Source organism: Lacerta agilis, chromosome 5, assembly GCF_009819535.1.
Source record: "Lacerta agilis isolate rLacAgi1 chromosome 5, rLacAgi1.pri, whole genome shotgun sequence".
Classification (NCBI taxonomy): Eukaryota; Metazoa; Chordata; class Lepidosauria; order Squamata; family Lacertidae; genus Lacerta; species Lacerta agilis.
The window spans coordinates 1,116,080-1,140,968 of record NC_046316.1 but is presented as its reverse complement, the minus strand read 5'-3'; the positions used below and the strand labels follow the sequence as shown (position 1 = coordinate 1,140,968).

At 44.3% G+C, this 24,889-nt stretch overlaps 1 long non-coding RNA gene across 1 annotated transcript; it reads left to right on the top strand.

Annotated features, from left to right (window-relative positions):
• The first annotated feature begins 1,677 nt into the window (after window positions 1-1,677).
• LOC117046422 lies at window positions 1,678-11,430 on the top strand. Its single transcript, XR_004426576.1, has 2 exons — window positions 1,678-2,227; window positions 11,172-11,430. It is a non-coding gene; the product is annotated as an uncharacterized LOC117046422 (long non-coding RNA).
• The last annotated feature ends 13,459 nt before the right edge of the window (window positions 11,431-24,889 follow it).

The window sequence follows — 24,889 nt, the reverse complement described above, 5'->3', positions numbered from 1 at the left end:
TGAAAAATCCCCTCACGTCAGGCAAGCCACACATTCGGCAGAGCCGCCCGGCGACGAACAACCGAGAGGCCACATTAACGGAGACACCGCCGCTCCGTTCATTATAGTCACCCCCCCCCAAAAAAAAACCGGGGATCTAAACATTGGTTCTCGCACCGTCAGCGAAAAGAGTTGAAGCAGGTTCGCCAGGAGGGTGTGTGGAAAGGGGAAGAGTAATCCTGCTCTCCTTAGCAGAGGCCCCATTTTATGAAAGGAAACGAGCTACCATCGGGAAGGATTTCTCAGGCCAGAGACAGAAGGCGCAAAGTGTGACTTCGGGAGGGTCTGAGAGGGGAAAACGCCCCATGTAGTGGGTCTGATTCTCTCTGCATCAGCTTAAAAGCAAATGGGACGCGGGGCGGCCGAGAGGGAGCATTCTTGAGCTCAGTGCGAAACGCCGAAGAGAGGAGGGCAAAGGCAACACGCGCCTACTTAGAAGCAAGCCCCATTGGAACCAGCGGCGCTTACTCCCGAGTAAACTGGGCTGCACTCTGGGGCTGCGTGGGGTGCCCCGCCCAGATTAGTAGTTGTTTGCGGAGAAGGGCAAACAGCAGGCGCGGCGGCCAGGGAGGGCGAGAAAGCGGCCGCCCCTCCCGCCGAGTTCCTGTTTCTCTCGACTCGAGCGGAGAAGCCGAGATGCGTTTTCTGCCTTTGCGCTTGAATCCCAGAAAGGGGGGGGAGGAGAAACGCCAGAGCGAAGAAGCCCGCCCCTCCCCCACCTCCTCAGGCCAAGAAATGAAAATTCAAAAGTAAAGGGGGGAGGAGGAGGAGGGCGGGAGACGAGGAAGGCGCGCAGTTGTAACTCTTCGCCGCCCCGTGCAAAAGTGTAACAACAATCATGGCGTTTACAATGTTGCCCAGCGGAGCCGCTCTTCCTGTCCCTCCTCCGCTCCCTCACATCGCAGCGGTTGAAACCCCGCGGATTTCATCAGGTCGAATTTTAATTTTTGGAGACAATATTTTCAAGCGGACCCGACGTAACCGCACCCGCCGCTTTCCTATGAGGTTTGAACCCCGGCTGCAGATCTGCCCGCGCTTCCTATCTGGTGGGATTCACATCCAAAAACAGATGCGCGCACGAGGGGCTGCGTGCACGGGAGAACGTTGCTGCGCACGTTTGCTCCGAATAAACCCCGCTCTAAGCTCACTTGTGCAAGCGCGCACGAGAATGCGAGCGCGGAACACGGAGAGCCGTGGACACACACAGAGAGGAACGTGTACTGGGCAGGTTTGCGAGTCGGAAACAAGCCCCCTTGAGGGTTTCGAAGAGCCTTACTCCCGCATAAGCACGCGGACTGTGAGGGGGGCAGCCCCACAAGCCGGATCCCCTTGAATCCGACGGGGAGCTGCCGTTGCCCGCTGCGTCCCGCTGAATTCAGCGGAACCTCTTCCCGACCTCTACGCGGCGCAGCGGGACTTGATCTCGCGTAAGCCTGCTGCCTCGCCCGCCTCGGGCCACACTTGGCGTCGCCAAACGGGGGCGGGGGGCCGAGCCGCGAAGGACTCCGGCAGCCATTGGCGACGGCTGCTGCCTCTTCCCCTTGTTAAGGCGGCTCCGCCAAACAGGGCGGGGCGGGACCGAGAGGGGGCGGAGCTCCCGTTCGCTAGCCTGACCTCCTTGCTCGCCCATTGGTCCAGGCAGGCAATTTGAATGGAAGAGAGCGGCCTCCTCCCTCAGCCCGGTGCTTGGAGGCCTGCAAATGCAAAGATCCTGCCCGCCTCTTGTTCGCTCTCAGTATGTGGCTTAGGTGACCGATGCAGACATAAGCAGACAGCCCCGCTCTCGTCGTGCCCCCCCCCCCGCGTAGTTAAGAGAAAAACGAAGGAAGGAGGCAATTGGCGTTGGACTGTTGACAAGACAGGGAGCGCGGCGGCCCCTGTGTTCCGACAGGGAGAGAAGCAAAAGCGCTGCAGCCTCAGAGCCACTGGTAGAGACCGACACGTTGATTTCGCCTTGAAGGCTTTGTGGCTGGCCAGAGTCCACATTCTCCAGAGCACGTTTAGCTCACGTGGTACCTAGTCAAATCGACTTCAGTGGGATTTACTTCCCAGCAAGACCGAATTTGCCCTGATAGCAACAATACCGTACGTAGTTTGGAGGGTCATTTGAATCAAGTGTGTTTCTGCAGAAGCCAGCCATTGAGGTCAATGGTGCTCAGTCTCACAGAGCTGTGGCGATCTCCTTACTGTGAGTAACTTCCACTGATTTAGACTTCAAAGTAAGGCTGCCATCCCATGTGCTGCTTTGGGAATCCCTGCTGCCAGTGTCATAACTAAACCAGTGTAAACTATATATTGTGCACCCCACGCTGCTAACTTTGCTAACAATCTTTACCTAAATCAGAACCCCAATTTCAGAATTAAAATAAGTTACAATCAGTGGTGCCTGGCTGTGTGGTTTGCAATTTGAAAACATAATCCCGATAGGGTGTGGGTATCATTATTTCCAATGATTTACATTTTTTATGAAGAGAAGAAAAACACAACAAAGCTTCCCCACAGAAACAACCCACAAGCAACACATATTCAATATATTGAACAAACATACTAAATTGTCCATCTAGCCTAGAGCTGACACTAACTGACAGCAGCTTTCCAGAATTTCTCTCCCAGATTTATAACCTGAAATCCTTTGGCAGGAGATTGTGGGGCTCTCCCCCTCACCTTTTCCCACCCCCTTGACTCAACACCCATGTTAACTCTCTTGAGTGGACAGAGACCTTTTTTGCAATGTTCTATCCTCACAGCTGTTGCCCCTGCTCCCTCATTACTACCATGGATGGCAAGCAAGGAGTGTGTTGCAGGGGTGGGGTGACCAAACAGTTAATAATTTGGTGGATGTGGAATTTCTCCATGCAAGAAAGAGGCGGGATGATAGAGAACAATCAGAACAGAAGGTGGTAAGCTTTGTTGTGATTGGGTGAATGGCTGACAGGTCAGAAATTCTATGTTTGTTGGTTAATGCAAGTTGACAACTACCCTTTTGACTGGACTTGCACCTGTGTTGTTAACAGCAGCCTGACACGCTGAAAGGGAAAGCTTCTTTTCCTCCTCCTCCTCTTCTTTTTCTTCACAAAATGTGCAAGTGAATGATGGAATTCAGTATAGTGATGACCACTGGCTTACATGACATGTATAAAACAACAGAGAGATAGATTCATGGATGGTGGGTCTGTCAGTGTGTGTGGGGTGGCGGCGGCGGCTATTTGTTCAGAGGCAGTTTGCTTCTCAGTACAGACAGAAGGGGTTGGCCATTGCCCTTATGGCTCCTTGGGAGCGTCCAGCCACACCCCTCACCTTGTTGCCATCAGAAACAGAACAATGGTAGCCCTCTAGTCGATTTGGCAGGGTGGTTAAAACAAAGTTTATAAAGACATAGAAAAAGACATTAGAAAAGAGATGGCAATTCTAGTTCCAGAAGGATGTGGTGAAACGTGGAGCTAAATGTGGTGGATAAAAGGCTGAACTCCAGAGCAATAACTGCCTGCTTCAAATCTCACCTACTGTATATACTTGAGTATAAGCCTAGTTTTTCAGTACATTTTTTATGCTGAAAAAGCTGCCCTCGGCTTATACTCGAGTGAGGCGGCCGGTGGGGGCGGCGAGAAAGAAGCCCTTTCTCTCCGCTCGTGCCGCCACACACTCTCCCCAGTCAACCATTCCTTAAGAAGTGTACAAGAATGGCGGTTCTTTACTCTCCCCAGGCAGCTTGTTCCATTCCTGAACTGCTCGCATAAATGCAAACTCTGCAAAGGAGGAAGAGGAAGGAGCAGCCCAAAGGGCTGCTTTCGGGCTGCTTGTTCCTCCTCCTCCTCCACAGCGGCAAAGGTGAACCGGCTTATACTTGAGTCAATAAGCTTTCCCAGGTTTCTGTAGGAAAATTAGGTGCCTCGGTTTATATTCGGGTCGGCTTATACTCGGGTATATACGGTATATTCAATAGGTGGTCTTGGGTCATCTCTAGCCTCAGCTTCTTGCAGGGTCACCATGAGGTTGTAACAAGATACAGTAGTGTATATCACACCCACTGAACATTGTAAAGCATTATATAAATTATGGTGCTGGTGATAACCTTTTTTTAAAAAACCAGTGACAAAAATAAACGTTTTCTCTCTCCTTCAAAGCAACTCAAGTCAATACATGACTTAGGTTGTGTAGAACTCAGCAAGGCTTTACTTCCAAGTAAGCATGCAGAGGATCAGGCTGCACTACAAAAAACAAGACAATGCAAAAAACTCACCACCCCCAGATATCTCTCCCTCCCATCATCTTTTTAAAACTGCCTTACAATTAACCATCAGTCAACATGGGAGTTTCCCTCTGGCTTACTGAGGGTTTCCCAAGGATGGGGAGTGGTGAGTAAGATCTAGCAACGGACAGAGGATTCTTCTCTGTGTGGTAATTAAAGAAGCCTCTTTGTCTGCTTTACTTTTTCTGTCTTTGAAATTTATTTCTTTAATCTCATTCAGATCTATTTGGGGGGGGGGATGTGGCCATGGCGCCGGACTGGAACGCAGGAGGGAGAACCAGTTTCCTGCAGTTCAGACTTGCTGCCTATCCTTTGGGCATGTTGTTTAAATTCTGGATGGTGCCCTAGTTTTGCTTCTTCATCCCAGGGCACTTTTACCCGAACACCAAAAGAATATTTTCTATTTCTCATGTTTAGAACGAGAACTTAAAAATGACAGTGGCTAGACATTGCACATAAAGCCATTTTAAGCCAAAAGCAATGTTCTTCACACAGGAGCGGATAATGAGTAACAAGTGCAGAGGCCCTTATAGGCAGTGGAAGCTGGAGAGGTGAAATTGCCCGCTGCCGAGGTGTAGCAGGGGAAGGGTGGGATATGCCTTCTTGCTTTTACCTCTAGGCAGTGATAGGCGGAGGCATGGCATGCTGCAGCCAGCACCATGGAAGCACATGTTGCTGAGTGGATAGTCCTTCTGGTGGTGGAGGTGTCCTACGCTGGGACAACTGTGCACTTGCACCATGCTGGCTCCAGCATCCATCTCCCTTGCAACCCTCTGGTCTCAAAACGTAATGACATGGAGTGAAGGGTTTGGTTTTTTGGTTTTTTAAAAATATTTTAGGGTACAAGCAGTAGGTTTACATAAAAGTTTTTAATCTGTTAAATAATTTATTTCCTTTTTTTAATTGAGCATTTGTCAATAATCCTAATACATGTCTATCCATCGGCCACTGCCAGAGCATAGTGAGCAGTTGGAAACAACTTGCTCATTTTACAGTACTAGCTGGCCCGGCCACGCGTTGCTGTGGCTGATTTGGTGAAATGGGAAAGGGAGGTGCAGTGCAAAAGTGGACGTGTATGCTTACCGACACTTTTTCTTGTTGAAGTTGAGGATGCATGGTTTCCTTACCGGCTCTACAGCCGCTACTGCCACTGCCGCCAATGACGGGAAGTTTCGTTTCCACCATCCCTGGCTGTTTTGTAAGTGGAGGCGGCATCGGAAACTTGAAAGGTTTGAGAGTGCCGTTTCTGCCCGTCCTGGCTCTGTAGGTGGCCGAGGTAACACCGCAGATGGCAGAAGTGATGTTTTGTTTCACTTTTCCTCCCCACCCGATGGAGCCATGGCCGCCAACCACACAAACAGTTGTTCCTGCCTGCGTGGGTCTACAGCTGCCACCGGAGACAGCAGCGGCATTTGTGAGCGGCGTGCCCCTCTATTGGCTGGAGGTAGTGACGTAGTAACAGGAGGAGGAGGGGTTTGAGACTTTTTAGTGTGTTATGCTGCATTCCGTCCACTGGAGTGTGCTGTGTTTTTTGGCACAAAATCCAATTTTTACCTGGGTTAAGTGTCTATTTTTGCAATCTTAACTACGTAAGATCCTTCCTATATGCCCATGGAACGTTGTGTCCAAATTTGAAGCAAATCGGTCAAGCGGTTACGGAGAAAGGTGGTACAGCACAAACACCCACCTTTTACGATTTTATATACAGTATAGATATTCCTCTAGGGGAAAAGATTAGAGACTGAAGCTGCAGTCCTAGCCATACTCAGGGCTTCCACTTTCACTTCCTAGAAAGCATGGATTCAAGAGGCTTCCCACTTGTCCCAAGTTTCCAAGTGGTTTTGTGGCTGTCCCCCACTTTCCACAGGGACGGCCACTGTTTACCTCTGAATCAGAACAAATGCCAATCCGCAGAAAAAGTGATTGATGTTTGTTCCGATTCAGGGGTAAACAGTGGGTTTTCTCAGGGGAAAGCAGGACAAGTGGAAGTGTGGATGAGTCCTCACTTAGAAGTGAGCCTCATTGCGCTTGCATCTGACTAGAATGGCACTGTAAATATATAATCCTATTAAAGTTTATTTACTTACTGCATTTATATCTCCCTCCTTTCCCTGTGGAACTCAAAGTGGCACCCACAGGGTACCCAGGCAAATCTCCCAGCCAGGCACTGTGCAGACCCAGAGATGCTTGACTTTAGTAAGATTGTGGCATCATATGCCTTCAATGCATGTCCTCGGTGCAGTTCTCTTAGCTTCAATATGTGAGAGTAGTAGTAGCAGTAGTAGAAGAGTTTGGACTTGATATCCCGACTTTCACTCCCCGTAAGGAGTCTCAAAGTGGCTAACAATCTCCTTTCCCTTCCTCCCCCACAACAAACATTCTGTGAGGTGAGTGAGAGTAAAGTACTTCTTTAACATTTCCCAGTGATTTATGATTATACTATGAGGCATCCTGTCTTTGCTGGTTAAAGGAGTGGTTTTTATTGAAGAATAGGCAGATTTTGAACCTAGAAGGACATGATATTAATTAATTAATTAATATTAATACTTGTGGTATGGGAAAACTGGAATGCATAAAGGTTTCATCAATCATATAATTAGGAAAAATTATATAGATTATGGGATAAATATAAAAACTTGCTGGAAAATAAAACGCCAATGTGGCTCTCACCAGTAGAAGCCATAGCAGTAAAAAAGAAAAGGGGAAAAAAGAATATGGAAGAGGAAAGAGGACTACGTAACATACAGGGAGTTGTTAATAAAGGTGGAAGGGGAGGTTAAACTAAAGAAGTATGAAGAAATAAGTGGAATATTAACAAGTTGGCTACAATATTGCCAACTAAATGAGATATTTAAGATTGATAAGAAAAATGGTTTTACAGTTCAAACCTCTCAATTAGGAGAAGACCTGCTAAAGAATAATCAAAAGGTAATGTCTAAAATGTGTAAATTATTACTAGAATGGCAAACAGGATGAAATGGTCAAATCATCAAGGATACACTGGGAAATAAATATAGATCATAATATTGACATGACAGCGTGAGAAAGACTTTGGAATGGAGATTTAAAATTCACAGCTTGCTATACATTAAAAGAAAATTACATGAAGATGATGTGGTATTTGACGCCTAGTAAGCTAGCTAAAATGTATAAGTCTGAATCCAGTATTTGCAAAAAATTGTAAAATGTTAAGAGAAAGAAGGTGCCTTTGTTCATATGTGGTGGTCTTGTAAGATTGCAAAAGCCTTCTGGGAAATGATTTATTATTATTATTATTATTATTATTATTATTATTATTATTATTATATCATTCACCTTCACATTTAGGATTCTCAGAATCCCTTGACTCCCCCCCCCTTCTCTGGTTTTCATTGCCAATCCCTTTTTCTTCAGCTTATCCCCCCTCCCCAATTTTTTATATCTATTATTAACTTTTCCATTATATTTTGCCTTTTACAAGTATTACTCTAATCCTGCCAAAGTTTTTAGTTGTTTATATTGTTCTCTTAAATAGACTGAAAATTTTCCCCATTCCTTCCTAAACTACTTCTCAGCCTGGTTTCTGATTCTCCCGGTCAATTTCGCCATTTTGGCATAGTCCATCATCTTCTTCAGCCACTCCTCTTTGGTTGGAACTTTATCATCTTTCCATCTCTGGGCCAGTAGTGTGTACGCTGCTGTCGTCACATACATAAAAGGTCTTTTCTGCTGTCTCAGAATCTCTGTACCTAAAATACCTAGTAAAGGACTTCCGGCAGCTGACGCCATTGCGGGTGGTCGTGGGCTGCTTCGGCTGCGAAGCACCCAGTCCATCCCGGGGGTTAGGAGCCCCGCTACCGCAAAGCGGGGCTCCGGTTGGGGTGCGGGAAGAGCGTCCCGCTCCCTGGGCTCCCCGGCTGTGCCCGTTGTGGCTCCGAACCCTTCCCCCGCTCCCCCTGTAAAGGGGGAGTGGGGGTGAAGGGACGACGGAGCCGGGCTATAGGGGACATGCCCCAACCGGGATGTAAATGCGGCGACAAAGCCTGTGATGAGCATCTAAGTTCTACCTGTCTTTAGTGAGTGTTGAGAACCCAGAGGCGGTGAGTAATTGATTGACTCTTTGTATTCCTGGAACGATCTGGGGGAAAGAAGAAAGGCAGCCCGCCTCCCTCCCTTCGGGAGATGAAAGGAATTAACTCTTTAAGTGACTGCTGCTACAATAATCGACAGAAAGTATCTGGAAATTGAAAACTGAGACTGTTGAGATTTCCCTTCGGGGGTTAACTGGGGAAAAAATATCTCCATTTGAAGTTTTGGTCTTTATACTCCGGCATCGGAGAAATGGCGACGACTTGGACTTTCGTGGGAAAAAACTGAAACAAAGGAAGGAAGAGACAGGAACTGAAACTTGATACTCACCCTCCCCCCCAAGATGCTGGATTTTGCGCTCGCGCTGGTATTGTACTCTGATTTGGAGGATGAGGAAATGCTTACTGTCTTTCAACTGGAACTGCTTAATCGAAAACTACAAGTTTTGAGTGGAATTATAAATGGAAAGAACTTATTTTCCACAGAAGAGGCTTTTCAAAAGTTCTACACAATGGAAACAAACTTTTGCAAAGAGCTGGGAGAGGTGTTTGAAGGATGGTCTGAGATGGCTGGGCAACTCCGAATGGAAGGGGGGCCGGTTTCTGGGGGTGGCAGCCCTGGAACGGGAAAATTTACAATATCCAGACTCCGAGGTGGCAGCTCGGGGGCAAGGGACATGGAATTAAGATTTCTACAAGAAGAAGAAGTATGGCACAAAGAAACGGAGAAACCCAGAATGGAGGGGATGAATATCCTGAAGCTCGATGCAAGGTTTGTTGTGGATGCAGCCTGGATCTGTGGACATTCAGAAGAAGATAATGGGAGATCCGGTTCTGGTGAAAGACAGAAAAAGACAATGGACAGAGGGGGAGTGGGTTGAAGTATTAAATGTATAATCTGAATGGTCTGCCATGGTACCCGAAATCGGAGTGTGAAGTCTGTTAATTACAAGTTTATTTTAAATAAGTAAGGAGATATTGAATTTTAAGTTAAAAGCAGCATGATAAAGGATAGAAGAAATAAGTTTAGCTATAAGAATACTTGGTTAAGATTTAGGTTATAATGCAAAGATTAAGACAATTGTGTTTTTTCTTTTTAAGTAAAGTTAAATTTTTTATAGAGAAAAGTTGTTAAGGAAATAGTATATTGATTTAAAACCGAAGGTGTATAGGCGGGGGAAGTCAAACGTCAAGATTCAGAACTAGAATTTTTTTTTTGTAAGGTATATAGATAAGAAGAATCCTGACATTATGTGTATTTGTATTTGTTTTGGTATTTGTAGGTGTGGGGTTGGGTTTGTGTTATATTATGAAAATGCTAATAAATTCTGTTAAAAAAAAATGCCTAGTAAAAAAAGTATCTGGTTTTTCCCCACAAATGTTATTTTAAACATTTTCTTCAATTCATTATATATCATTTCCCAGAATGCTTTTGTTACTTTGCACGTCCAACACATATGGTAGAATGCGTCTTCTTTTTCTTTACATTTCCAACATACATTAGAAGCAGTTCTACACACCTTTGCTAATTTTAGTGGTGTTAAATACCATCGGTACATCATTTTCATATAGTTTTCCTTCATTGAACAGCACAATGTAAATTTTAAATTTTCTCTCCATAGTTTTCCCAAGACTCAAGTTGAATATTATGGCCTATATCTTGTGCCCATTTTATCATTACTGATTTGACTTCTTTGTCTTTTGTAGGCCATTCTAGCAACAATTTATACATTCTAGATAATAGTTTCTCATTATTTTCCAGTAATTCCTTTTCGGACCTTGAAAATTCTGTATGAAATCCTCTTTTCTTATCTGCTTTAAACACACCATTTACTTGATGATATTGCAACGAATCTGTGACTAACTGTCTTATATCTTCCATGCTTTTTAATTTCAATTGTTGTTCTCCCTCAGAGAGCAACTCTTTATAAGTTGCCCATTCAGCTTTTGCGTTAACCTTTAAGGATTTTGCTTCTATTGGAGAAAACCACCATGGTGTTCCAACAGATTTTTATACTTTTCCCATATACCATAGATGCTTTTCTTATTACATGATTTAAAAAACCTTTATGCACTGTGGTCTTTTCATACCACAAATATGCATGCCATCCAGATCTGTTGTCATAACCTTCAAGGTCTAATATCTCTGTGTGTTTTTTTAAAGTTATCCATTCCTTTAGCCAGCAGAGACAAGATGTCTTATAATACAATTTTAGACCTGACAGAAGCCCCCTCTTTCTTTGTCATCTGTTAATAGTTTATATTTAAACCTTGGTTTCTTCCCTTGCCAGCTAAATTTAGTTATATCTTTTTGCCATTGCTTGAAGTGTCCCTCCCCACTAGCCACAGGTATTGTCTGGAACAAAAACAACATTCTTGACAATACATTCATATTTGTAACAGAAATTCTTCCCCAAAGTGATAAATTCATTCTTCCCCAAATCTCCAAATTCCTCTTTATCTCTTTCCAAGTTGTTACATAGTTATCTTTAAATATGTTTCTATTCTTAACAGTTAGCCATACACACAGATGTTTCACCTTTTTTTCAAATGTTAATTGTGTTGCTAGTCGTAATTCATTTTTATCTTTTTCAGTCATATTTTTTTTACCAATACTTTCGTTTTATTTTTGTTTAGCTTAAATCCTGCTACCTGTCCAAACTCATTCAATTTCTCCAATACCCTTGGTATACTCACCAATGGGTTCTCTACTGTTACTACAAGATCATCTGCAAATGCTCTTAATTTGTACTCTTTGCACCCAATGTGGGTCTTATTTGTCTAGTCACAAAACATTTCCATTCTTTACCTTTCAGGTTACCAAGCCCACCTCATGCTTGTGTCGGAACCGTGGGATGGAAAGCCAGCTGGCTTGGCCCCAGCCGGAGCGTCTCCCTTCTCAGCCTTGCCACTGTGGAGATCCGTCAGTCATCCACCTCCGACGTGCATCCGCGACTCACGCTGCTGTGCATGCATGAGCACACATTACTCAGCAGAGTAAACACACAACAGATCTGGCTTGAGGTGTGGATACTAGACTACATTTATTGTACATAAATCAGGACAAAGAAAACATGGCTTCTCTCCTTGTCGTTCTTCTTGGGGGGAGAGAAAACAAAAGCAATACAGAGCGGATGTTCCGCTCATGGGACTCCAGCAATCTGTGCTGGAATGTAAACAGACATGTGACATGTAACATTCCCACGTATCTGCAGCAAGGGTGGAATGGAATTCCCAACAGCTTGACCTCATAAACCACGCATGCTGATTCACTTCATCTGCACTGAGATGGGGGAACTACAGATTTTATCCAATATTAGCCTCAGGGTAGACCCTCTGACATTTAACATGGCTCACTTGGGGCTACTAATTTCAATGGGTCCATTCGGAGTATAACCTAGTTGGCAGCAAACCAGTCTGTAGGCTCCCATGAACATTTTTGTGTGTGCCTAGTACAAAAGACAAATTGAAAATTGCAACTCTTCACCCGCTTTGTGTTTCCTGTGCTCGTGAGGAGTAGCCATCCAAACAGGGAAATAAACCCCAGTGCCGGGTTCACCCAGAAAATAATCTAGGGAAGGGATACAAATTGAAATTCGGGGTGAATGATTGCAGGGGGTGGTCTAGGTGACCCTCCGGGTCCCTTCCAACTCTACAATTCTCATTGACCAACAAAAATCACACCAGGATCCCATCATTCTGCCGCCACCACCATTACCACATCTTAAATACAGAAGGGAATTTCCAGGATTTTTTTGTTTTGTTTTGTTTTCACGTACCCTTCCTGGAATGAATCCAAAAAGCAATGAAACCAGATAGGCCTAGATCAGGCTTCCTCAACCTTGGCCCTCCAGATGTTGTGAGACTACAATTCCCATCATCCCTAACCACTGGTCCTGCTAGCTAGGGATCATGGGAGTTGTAGGCCAAAAACATCTGGAGGGCCAAGGTTGAGGAAACCTGGCCTAGATATTTCTTCTGCAGGAGAAGTTCGGTCTTTGTCCTAGCGCATCTTCCAAGTCTATGGCCATTTGTATAGGATGCCATCCATTCTCCTGCTAGAGTGTAAGCATGTGCTCAGCTTGAGACCAGAGCTCTTTGGGATCCTGACATTGCCCAGCCCAGATATATGCTAAGTTTTAGAGCAATTAGTGAGGCTATTCCCTCAGCCAGTGTGCAGAGGTCTGAGATAGCTGGGACCCTGGGAGTGCAGCAGGAGACTCAGATTAACACCAAGGGTAGGGTGGGTGGAGAGGAACAGGCTACCCTCCAGCCAGCCAACTAAAGCAAGATCCTGCTTGGGGATATACCATGGATAGATCTGGACAGGCAGCCTGAAGAAATGTAGCAATGCAGAGCTGGACAGCCGCAGAGAGAGGTGGAGAGATGGTGGAGAGATCCAGGTGGTGGTGGGAATCCTTCCCTCACGGTACCTAAGGTGGCCACCAAAAAAGCTAGTGGTACAGTCCCATTGGCTCCCTGCAAGAAAATAAAAACAAATGCTCATTAAATAGCCAACATTGTCTAATTTCCCCACAAAAAAATCAGGACAAATGGTAAATAAACAAGTCACCTGGGGGCACCTTTACCTTTCCCACCCTTCTAAATCTCCCTTGCCTACCCATATTCTTCCTGCCAAAAGCATCCAGAGCTGCCACCTCAAGGCTATTTCTCATTTCTCCCAGAAGCTGGGCAGAAACATGCCATACTCCATTCAGAAGATAATGGTTTGCCAGTATCATGAATTTTCCAAGATGAAAGGCTTGTGCATTTGCAGCCATGGTAGCTAAATTGATCCCTGCATTAATATATGCATGTATGTAGATTTGTTTAAAATAGTCTTTTTTAAAGTGAAAAACAAAGTGTTGGGCCAGTGGAAGAGAGACCTCTACTGGTAGTAGCAGCATAGCTACAAATATACCCAGTACTGGTAAACTCTATTTTGCTAAAGTAGGATTTCTGGTCTTAGCATTACAGTATGTTGCTTCTCAACTTTCCTGCTGCTTTTCCAGGGAAATTAAATACACATTTTCTCTTTTTAACCCCCACCTCACCCTGCCCCAACCAACCCAGATATTTTGGTGTCAAGTAAAATACCTCTCCTTCTTACAAGAATATATGACATTAAAGCTTGTCTGTACTGGGATTAATACTGTTTCTTGACACAGATTTCTCCTTGATCTGTGTATAGAGGCTGTGAAGGGAGTAGGGAAGTTAACTCTGGTCCCTGTAGGAGCTACTCTGCACCCTGCTTGCTGCCTGAACAGGGTGCAGTTTTGCAGCCATCCTTCTGGCCATACCTTTCCTTTGTTGAGGCGATTGCTCAGGATGGATAACTGATGTTTTCTTATAGGGGGCTGATCTAAGGTCTGTATATTTGGGAAGAAATATCCCCTTTGGAGAGTCAGAGATAAGGGGAGAGAAAGAATCTTGGGATGCAGCAGATGTGGGGCAGTGCATCTCTACTGCATACTAGCAGTGCTATTCTGTTTCCACCTACCTCTATTTGTAGATTTGTGAATAAATAAACTACTACAAAAGCACCACAAGTCTCCTGTGACCCCCCTCCAAACGAAAGCCAATCATCTGCCGGGGTGTGTGTGTGAATTGTCAGATCCGAACAAAGGTCCATCTAGTGTGGCATCCTGATTCCAGCAATGGCCAACTAGGAGCCTCTGGGAAGCCATAAGCGGGGCATGAATACAGCAGCCCTACTTTTGATTGATCCCCATAAACTGGTACCCAGAAGCATGCTGCACCTGGCAGGGCCAGCCCAAGAACAGCAGAAGCGAGCTACAAAATAGGACACACGGGTGTAGTCAGGTTTTATGTTGGGGGGTTAGAACCTCAGTTAATAAAGTATTTTTATTGATTTACTTAATTAAGGGGGGGCTGCTGAGGAGGGGGCACATCTTGGTTCCAAGGAGTGCACTGCAGCCATTTCTGCCACCACCACAGCAGCAGCAGCAGGCAGTGCACCCTTGTAGGCTGGATCTGCTGCCCCTGTGGATCCTGCCACCTGAGGCAGTTACCTCACCTTGCCTCATGGGTGGGCTGGCCCTGGCACCTGGACATGGGGGTTCTATTTAGCTGACATGGCTCATAGAGGCCAATAGGCCTATCCTCCTCCAGGAATTTGTTTAATACTCCTTTAAAGATTGTGAGCCTTAAATTGTGTAATTCTGGATGAGACCATTGGTCTATTGTGTTCTGATCGATAGTGGCTCTCTGATGACAGGGGCAGAGGTACTATCCTCATCCTGTTACTTGTTGAGATGCCAGGAATTGAAACTGGGACATTTTGCATGCAAGGTATGGGGGTCGATGAAAATTGCTCAATGAAAGTTCCCAATTTGAAAGGGAACTAATAGAAAACAGAGAAAAATTAGTTTCCGGGATGTGTAAGATTCTCTTAGAATGGGAAACCAAAGATGAAATGGTTAAATCGGCTATGATTCACTGGGCAAGATATGTGGGACACAATATAGAATTAGATATGTGGGGGAAACTGTAGAAAATAGGTTTGAAATTTACAGCATGTTAGGCTTTGAAGGAAAATTATATGAAAATGATTTATAGATGGCATTTGATACCAAGTAAATTAGCAAAGATGTACAAGTCAGAATCAGGTGTTGGTTGGAAATGTAAAGAAGCAGAACGTACATTTTACCATATGTGGTGGACTTGCAGAGTAGCTAAGGGATTTTGGGAGATGATAAACAATGAGATAAATTTTTTTTTAAGAAAACTCTTCCAAAAAGACCAGAAGGTTTTCTTCTAGGGATAATTGGAGCAGATGTACCAAAAAACCCAAAGGAATTTGTTACTGTATACAACTACCACAGTTGGAATAGTATATGCCCCTAACTAGCGGGAGGACGCAGTACCCACAAAAGAGGAGGGGCTGTTGAAATTGATGGAATATGCTGAATTAGCAAGCTTAACCAGTAAAATTAGAGAGCAAGATGAGACTGCCTTCAAGAAGGATTGGAAAATGTTTGCAGACAATTTTAAAAAGCTATTGTAAATGTGGGGATAACCAGCATCTGGGACAGCCAGTAATTCCGGAGTGCCTGCTCCCACTGGCCGTGAATGGGTCTGCTGGTTATGAAGCTGAAGGTCGTGAGATTGTTATTTGGAGTTCCAAAGGTTTCTTTGGAGTCACGAAGGCTCCTCTGGAGTTACGAAGGCTTGAGGTTCCAAAAAGGAAAGGATAAAAGAGGTGGCCAAAACTAAGAAGGCGGCCAAAAATAAAATAAAGGACTAAATAAACAAAGACTAAGAGACTGCAGTCAATGGTGAAGTTGCGCTCTACTGCTCTGTGCGGCTTCTCTTTCGCTTTCTCTCTCTTGGCTTGTCTCGCGCACTCTACACACTGCTACAGAGAGCAGGGGCCTTTTATTAGTAAACTGAACAACGTCATAACATCATCATTAACCAATCACAACACTGTATCTGGGTGAGTTTCCGGGCGGGAAACTTCTTTCCGACCGTTACCAAAGGCTTTTTTGGTGCGCTTTGCCTCAAGCGCGGAGGGATCCAGGCAACAAACCTTTGCCTGATCTCCTTGCCTTCCGTGCATAGCGCGGAAGGTTACCAAACTGCGGCAAGGTGCAGGAGCACCTGAAAACGTATTCCCACATGTAAACATGTTAAAACACTAGCATATTTGGAATAAGGACGGCAGTAAAAGTTATACTGAGAATAAGATGGGGGGAAAGAAAGTATAAAATAACCATAATATGCAGCAGTGATAGATAATCTGAGGAAACCATGGAGGGGGAGGGGAAGTCAAATGCCAAGGGAATGTAAATTGGAAAATATTGGATTAATTGTAATTTTGGAAAATGTATACATAATTTTTGTAAAAGAAACCTCACAAGGTCTCTGGAGACTTCTGTGTGATTCTGTGGGGCTCTTTTGCAATCTCGCCAGAACCCAGAAACCACCACAGCTGCTTCTCCTTGCTTCTCTGGCAGCAGGTGTGTGTAGGTACGGTGTGTGTTGGATTCTGCCTCCTGAGTCAGGGCTCTTCGTAGCAAAGGGCAGTATTGCTTTGTGTAGCAAAGCGCAGTATTATCTTTCCAGAACCATTAGTGTTTGGAACCCCAAACTACTGGAGATGCATTTAAAACTGTTTATATCCACACAGATATAAATAAATGCTATTGATTTAAATCTCTTTTACTTCCTCCCTTGAGCTGGCAGGTTAGTCTGGCATAACTCCAAGTAGGTGCTGGGGCCCAGTGGCATCGGCAGAATAAACATCTCCGGCAGGTACCGTGGGTGTTGTTGCCTTGCCTCCTTTCCTGCAACAATCGCCCACATCTTTGGCCATGTGCTTCTTACAACAAAAATTTGCCAGTTTTTCTATTATAATATAATTAATGTCTCTTTTCCCTCAAATCTTTACACATGACTGATACTTCCTCCCCTTCATTTTTTTCTGTTATAGTATAAATATAATGCAATATAACATGCTGCTATGTAGATACCTTCAAAGCAGGGGGAAGGAAGCCCTCCCCACGCTGTGTGTGAGCCTCCTGGGCTAAACCTTTATGCTGGTGCTTCATACATGAGGCCCACGCAAAATCACTTCACTGCTTCCTCGCCTGCCCTTTATTGAAGAGCCACAGAGACATTTTATTATTATTAACGCTTTATTCTGTTATTAGAGGGTTTGCCGAGAGGGTCATTTAAAGTGTTTGTCAGGCATGTTTAAATATGATTTCTGCTTATTCACATCTTTATTATTTAACTCACATGATTTCCCAACCATAAGATTTATCTCTCTCCTACATCAAAAGGACAATAGCCAGTTAAAGGTAAAGGGACCCCTGGCCATTAGGTCCAGTCGTGTCTGAATCTGGGGTTGCGGCACTCATCTCGTGTTACTGGCCGTGGGATCCAGCGTACAGCTTCCTGGTCATGTGGCGAGCATGACTAAGCCGCTTCTGGTGAACCAGAGCAGCACACAGAAACGCTGTTTACCTTCCCGCAGGAGCGGTACCTATTTATCTACTTGTACTTTTGACGTGCTTTTGAACTGCTAGGTGGCAGGAGCTGGGACTGAGCAACGGGAGCTCACCCCATCGCGGGGATTCAAACCACCGACCTTCTGATCAGCAAGCCCTAGGCTCTGTGATTTAACCCACAGCGCCACCCACGTCCAGTTACAAAGTAGTTAAATGCTTTTCAGGATGTCTGCTGGGCCCAGGTAGGAAGAGGCAGGTAGACTTGCCTGGGCCCAGGAATCAAGGGATGAGAGGCTAGCCAGGGCAACACCCTGTGACCACAAAGAAAAAAATGGAGGCTAAATTGTGGAGCACATATTGCTATAAGTTTGGGGTGCTAAGATGTATGGGGAAAAGCCAGAGGTGAGTGCAGAATTTGGCAGTGGTGTATCCTAGAAGTAAGCAGCAAGTTGGAGAGAGTGAGAGAAACATTTGAGAGCAATGTTTGATTTCTGTTTGAATTCAAGTCTGTGGCTATGGGAGAAACAAGACCTTTTTGGGGTGTTATTGCTGTGAAACCCTCCATTGTAGGCTCAGATGTAAATGAACCATATATCGTTCCCAAAAGACGTAAGCCAGTGGAACTTTGTCCCTCATTCCCTGGGTAAGTACAGTATGTGGAATCCTTGGAATCTCACACTGCTCAGAGATTAGGGTGGCATGCAAAAATACTCAACTCTGTCTATGTACCTATATGGCATTTTGATCTTGTGAGATTTCCTGTATTTCAGGGGTGTGTGTGTGTGAGAGAGAGCTGGTACTGTAGTTTTTTAGTTTCTTTAGTTGTCTACACACAGTGGTTGAAAGTGGATTTCAGTACTAAAGTAGCACTAGCTTGACTCATGCTGCCCCTCCATAATGCATGATGGGGTATCTTCCCTGAGCCCCAAGGGGCAAGGAAGGAAGGAAGAATGGAAGGAAGGAAAGAAAGGGGGGAACCTTCAGGGAAGGCTGCTGAGAGAAAAAGGAACCACGAGCTGAGCCTGAGATGCACCAGGTGCATTCCAGCTGGCCAACTGGAAAACTCCCTACCCAACCGAGGTCGGAAGCTGCTTCCTGCTTCCATTCTACAGATCGGGAGGGCAGGCGAGAAATGGAAGAGGACCCACCACCCCGAGCCATGAACAGAGAGGTGGCTGGGGCACCAAAAAGGAGGCCATGGGGGGGGCAAGAAGGACATTGAAGGACATTTTCACTTTTTATTTTTTATTATTACTATTATTGTTATTTTACATTCTTCTAGCCCTCCCCTCCCCCCTTTTCTTTTTGGGTTTGTGTAACTTTGGGGTTTTCTCCCCCCCCCACTCCCCCCCATCAATTATACATTTAATTGGAAAGTCAGCCGCTAAAAACCTATCTGTAACCTGAAGAAGTTTAGCCTATTTTAATTCTGGTCCCTACCTACTGCCAAGTTGTGCAGGTCTGACCTAAGGAGAGCAAGGAGGTCTTTCTCTTCATCTCATCTACTTCAGGAATGTTTTCAACAATGAGACCAGGGGCGAACTTTGGTAAAATTGCACCAAGAGCAAGGCAACATTGGGCGTCTTACTCTGTCTTGTGTTTCATTCTGCACATGCTCTCTAGTGCACTGCATCATAGTTTTGCGCCTCCTCGGCTTGATGCTCTGTAAGGGGGAACTGCCCACACCACCCTAAAATCAGCGCTGACGAGACTTTCTGAGAAAATTCATCAGTAGCTTTTTTCACTTTTGGATACTGTACTCTCTTTCAGCTTATGAATATTCGGGTGTGTGTGTGTGAGAGAGAGAGAGAGAGAGAGAGAGAGATGCCTTAAAACGATGCCCTAAATTTATGCACATACCGGTACTAACATTTAGTCCTCCTGACTGAGGTGGTTAAACTATGACTGGAGTATATCAATTCAGAAATTAATGCAAAGGGTCTGACCCTCAGATTCTGGAATGCTTGTCTATATGGGGACAAAAAGAAACAAATGACCTATCCACAAATATCTACCCACATAGAACTTTAGATGGCAAAGAGAAGGATTTCAGCCAATCCTTTCCCCTGACATCCAATTTTTCTAAGTGAAGGGACTTTTTGCATCTAGGATTCTGTTCAGTCATGTGACCTTCACTTGGAAGTGATACATTTCAAAGACAAGTGAGAACCAGGCCTAAGTGTGACTAAATTACTATGTTTAATATATGAAACACCCCCAGTAAAATATTTAACAACAACAACCTCTATTCACATGCAAATCAAGTAAGAGTCTATATGAGTCACATATAAGTCACATGTAAATTCATTTGAACATATTGTTACAAAAGTTGGGTGCTGCCCCTCTCTCAGCTGAGTGGTGGCAAGTGTCCACGGGGTCCCAGGCACCCACAGAGGGTCTGTTTCCCTTTGGAAAATGGAAGACAAGGCAGAGACTGTCCATGGTGTTAAGAAATATGGTTTATTCACCTATTTACACCTGCAGTCTGCATGGAGGTCTTACATCATGGTCATTTCAAGAGGTAGCAGTGCAGGCGTCCTTCAACCTGCCTGCCCAAGACGGATCTTAGCTCTTCCTCCTCCTTATTCCTCCCAACAACCCTGCAACCACCCCAGGGCAGTTGCCCTGGCAACCTTCCAAATCCCCAGTCTCTGTTCACATGTGGCAAGGGAGGGAGAAGGAGTTCTCTTGTATTGTTTATGTCCCTCAGTTGTTCTTTTGATAGATGCAGCTCAGCCAAGTTGATATCACAAATAACCAAAAACCTAGCATTTATTAATTTCTAGGGTTTAGGGTTCATCCCCCCATAATCTATAACAATATGTACACTTTACATTTCCCCATTGCTTAAACAATGAAGATGTGCTTACAAAAGGAACTCTTGCTTCTAAATATATTTACTAAAGGAGGCAAGTCCCATTGACTTTAATGAAACTTACTTCCAAGTAAGAATGCCCTGAATTGCCCAATTATTTTGCTTATGGGAAGAAACTTATCATGGGTATATGATGCAATGCCATTCAGGTGCTTGGAAGCTTTGCTTCATTGTGAACATAACATGACACTGGGCTAGGCTGATACTCTCCACCACAACTTTATTTGGTTTATAATGGGTCAGCAGCTGGGTCAGGGAAGTTGACAGAGAGTCGGGATCTTAGGTAAACTGCTGTATTTCACTGAAAGAAAAACAAAATTGTTATTTGTTGCAAAATCTTGTTAACTGTGTTTGCTTTGGCATTTAGATGCCAAAGGCCAACAGGGTCAATATTTTTAATGGCTAAAATGAACTTTAAATGAAGAGTATAATTGAGACTCTGATACAGAAACTGCAAGAGACCTGAAATAAGAAATTTGGGCTACATCTAATTTATTTATGTACTGTATATTCGTCTTACTTTTACAATTTATAGTTTACACTATGGCCAAAGTTACCTGAGCAGCATTCAAGGCACAGAAACAAAAATGCAATAAGATAACCAATTGCAACTAACCCAAAGTTGAAAGGCACAAATACAGGATGGGTGACACCTGGCTTGAGAGCAGTACATGTGAAAAGGATCTAGGAGTCTTGGTAGACCACAAACTTGACATGAGTCAACAGTGTGATGCAGCAGCTAAAAAAGCCAATGCAATTCTGGGCTGCATCAATAGGAGTATAGCGTCTAGATCAAGGGAAGTAATAGTACCACTGTATTCCGCTCTGGTCAGACCTCACCTGGAATACTGTGTCCAGTTCTGGGCACCACAGTTCAAGAAAGATACTGAAAAGCTGGAACGTGTCCAGAGGAAGGCAACCAAAATGGTCAAAGGCCTGGAAACGATGCCTTATGAGGAACGGCTTAGGGAGCTGGGTATGTTTAGCCTGGAGAAGAGAAGGTTAAGGGGTGATATGATAGCCATGTTCAAATACTGTATATAAAAGGATGTCATATAGAGGAGGGAGAAAGGTTGTTTTCTGCTGCTCCAGAGAAGCGGACACGGGGCAATGGATTCAAACTACAAGAAAGAAGATTCCACCTGAACATTAGGAAGAACTTCCTGACAGTAAGAGCTGTTCGACAGTGGAATTTGCTGCCAAGGAGTGTGGTGGAGTCTCCTTCTTTGGAGGTCTTTAAGCAGAGGCTTGACAGCCATCTGTCAGGAAAGCTTTGATGGTGTTTCCTGCTTGGCAGGGGGTTGGACTGGATGACCCTTGTGGTCTCTTCCAACTCTAGGATTCTATGATTCAATAGAATTATTGTGTGATTGCACTTTGGAGTTATTTGGAACATTAGTAATATTGATTCTATTCATAAATATTTGTATGGCACATATTCAAACAATAGAATAGCAAAATCAGAATAAAATGCAGCTGACAGTCCAGCAGGCACTGTGAATTCAGTTCTCAGACATACAGTAATAAAAATCTTGCATGACAAAGCATTGGTGTGCCTTCCAGAACTCAGAAGGGAGGCAGTTGCATTGGAAAGGGGGCCATGACCAAGAAGGCCCTTCCCCCTGGTTGCTGCTAACCAAGATTGTGGCACAAGCAAGAAGGATTATTCAGATGACAGCAAGGCTGGAAGAGGACTGCAGGGAGACAGGGAATATACTCAGATACAGGAAGTGTGGCACACTTCCTGTTGAGTGAAAGTTTCTGATGAGTCTCAAATAGAGAAAAAGAAAGTGAAGCCACTTCATGTATATTTAGCAGTTGTCTGAACTGAAGTGGGATCTCTCCAAAGTGGCTCAAACCTCCAAAGTGCTTCAGATGTTTAAAATTCCCATAGAATTTGAAACATTTCTCCCCAAACTTGATAAGGAAAATGTCACAGTGGCACAGATTTGGTTTCTAATAAGAGGGACCAGGGCTCCGTCGCTGTGCTTTGTAGAAGGGAAATTGAAGCCATGTACCACCTTGTTCTTACCTATTTGCTAGTTCTGTTAGTGGTGCTTGCTTGGAAAATGCCAGATGTTAAAGTCCTCATGCCTCTCTGCCACATACCCATACTTCTGCAGCTGTCAAATGTGCCAGCTCAGCAGCACACAAGCGTGAAGCTGGTTTCTTTCTTTTTTCATTCAGCCTAACTCCCTAGTCCCCTCCCAACCCGTCTGAAATTTTGGAGGTTACTTCACTAGGGGCTCCCCTATAATGTATGCCATTTTCATAATAAAACTGTCGCCCACAAAACCACAGGGAGAAAGCAAATCACACTGAGTTCTCATTTCCCACCACATCCCTCCTCCCTTAAAAGTGTCCAGCACAAAAACAATTACGGTAACCAAGGCTTTTGTTCAGCTGGAGCTCACCAGATCTCAGTTCTGGCACCTCTGTTTGGGGTGAGTTCCAGCACCACTTCTTTTAGAAAAATAGCACTGCTCTTGTCAGGTTTATTACCTGGAGACACTTCTCTCATGTATGCTATTTTCATGCAAACTGCTCACAAAATTTATGTGAAATGATATCTGACCACCCCAAACTGTAAACTTCAGATGATTCCGTTTTTCTTGGCACATAGGTATGAAGATAAAATGTAAACAAAATAGCAACAACAACAACTATGTGATGCAGCTTTATTTGCGGCTGTTCCATGTTTGATTCTACCCCAGGTAAAAGAATTACAGTAATAATCCTTGAATTTAGAAAACTAGAACATCTTGAAGAAACATTCTAGCCATTTCCCCCCACTCAACTCATTTTTTTTAATGAAGAACTCTTCTCAAATGTTGGCTACCCACTACATTTAACATCTACTACTCCCCTTGTTTAAGGGGGAGGGGAGAAAGGAAGACATGCAACCAGAGAAAAATCAGTGTGCATACCTGTGGGAGACCTGTTAGGAGGAGTCATAAGATACAAGCTTGTGTGGTCCCCTTGGCTGAGGCATATTTGCTACTTGTGAGGTCTGGGTTACAGTCCAGCCTGGGCGACAGAACTTAGTGGGAGGCCTGAAGCAAGTTGCCATCCATTAACTACTGCATCTGTAAAATATAACAATTTGCACCTATCAGAGTTGGGAAACTTAAAGGAGGCTGCCACACAAGATTGCTGCATCAACTACTGTAAGTGGACGGGCAAGAAGAGCAACAGCAGAAGCATCTCTCTTGATATCTGAATTGATAAAGAGGAACAGAAGTCTTAGCTGCTGATGTGCTGAGTCCAGAGTCTTCCACTGCATCCATGGATAAATGCTGTTTGAAGGTGCACAGTGCAGTGTGACTTTAAATGAAACTATGGATGAAACATCAGGGCTTAGATGGAAACATTTTAAAAGTTGGTCGTGCTGGAAATAGACATGGTACTGACCAAATATCAATATTCCACCAGGTTGCAGAGCGGAAAGAGAGAGAAAGGAAGCAGCGTTATTCTATCACTGCTGCTCAGAGCTGTTTCAGCTCTTCCACAACTATCACCTAACAGCAGTGTCATTTCATCAAGCTGCCTGCACTGTTTCCGCCCCACCTGGTCAATATAACTTTAAGAACTGGGGCATGAGCGTGTTCCTTTCCTTCTCCCTCCCCATTCCCATTCCCTTTTATGTCAACTATTTTAGATTGTTTTTCATTTATCTGCTGGAAGGTGTTTTTTTTTTGTTTTTTGGCTAAAGGTTGGGATAAAACACTTTATAACTAGATTAGCTAATGCACTGTGCATATACCCCATGTATATTCTGGCCAAGTCTTCACCTGCTGCTTTTAGAAAAGTCACTAATAAAAAGAAGATATTTTTAGAACTGTTACTAAGGGGTAGGTGAAAAATAGAAATAAGTGATGCAGAAAGAGTATTGAGTCCAGTAATATTTTTTACAGGGCAGCACTCGGGAAAATATCCACAATGGCTCTTTTCAACTAATTTTTACTCAGCGTAGACCCACTGAAATTAATAACCAAATAAATAACTCTGCCTGTGCCTAGAAACTTCATGGGGGTGTCTGTTGTTATTATTATTTTATTTTAATGTATTGTGTGTTTTAAGCCATGACAAATTATGCTGCTATTGTTGCACCCCTCCCAGGGATCTTGGGTGTAGGGCAGTAGATGCACTGAATTACTACCCTTCCTCCTCTCTTCTTTACTATGTCCCACCTTCCAGGGTTGTGTGCTGGTGATGAAATACAGATTTTGTAGCTGGAGTCCTGCAGGCCAAAACTGGGATCTAGGAGGTTTGAGTGCTTAGTTATGCAAGCACACCATACATTTAAAGCACCAATGCCATCCTCCACCAAGAATCATGGAAAAAGGAGACCTCAGAAGCCGTCTCAGGGGCTTTGGCCTCACTCTTCTCCCTCATGATAGCCAGGGCAGTTTGGTGCAGTTGCTACAGTTCTAATTCAAAACTCTTCTCAAACATTAACTTCACCAGGGGAGTCTGCAAAAGGCAGACAGTGGCAATTCTTAAGGTGTATTAGCAGAGAGGAGCTACATTTTGCTTTGTAACAGGTACAGGATCCCAAGAATTGGAAGGGAGACTCAGGGCATCATACAAATAGACCCCCCCCCCAAAAAAAAGACTTCATAACAATACACTATAGTTTAGATTGAAATTTTATATATAGTAACAGAAAATTAAAATTCCATAG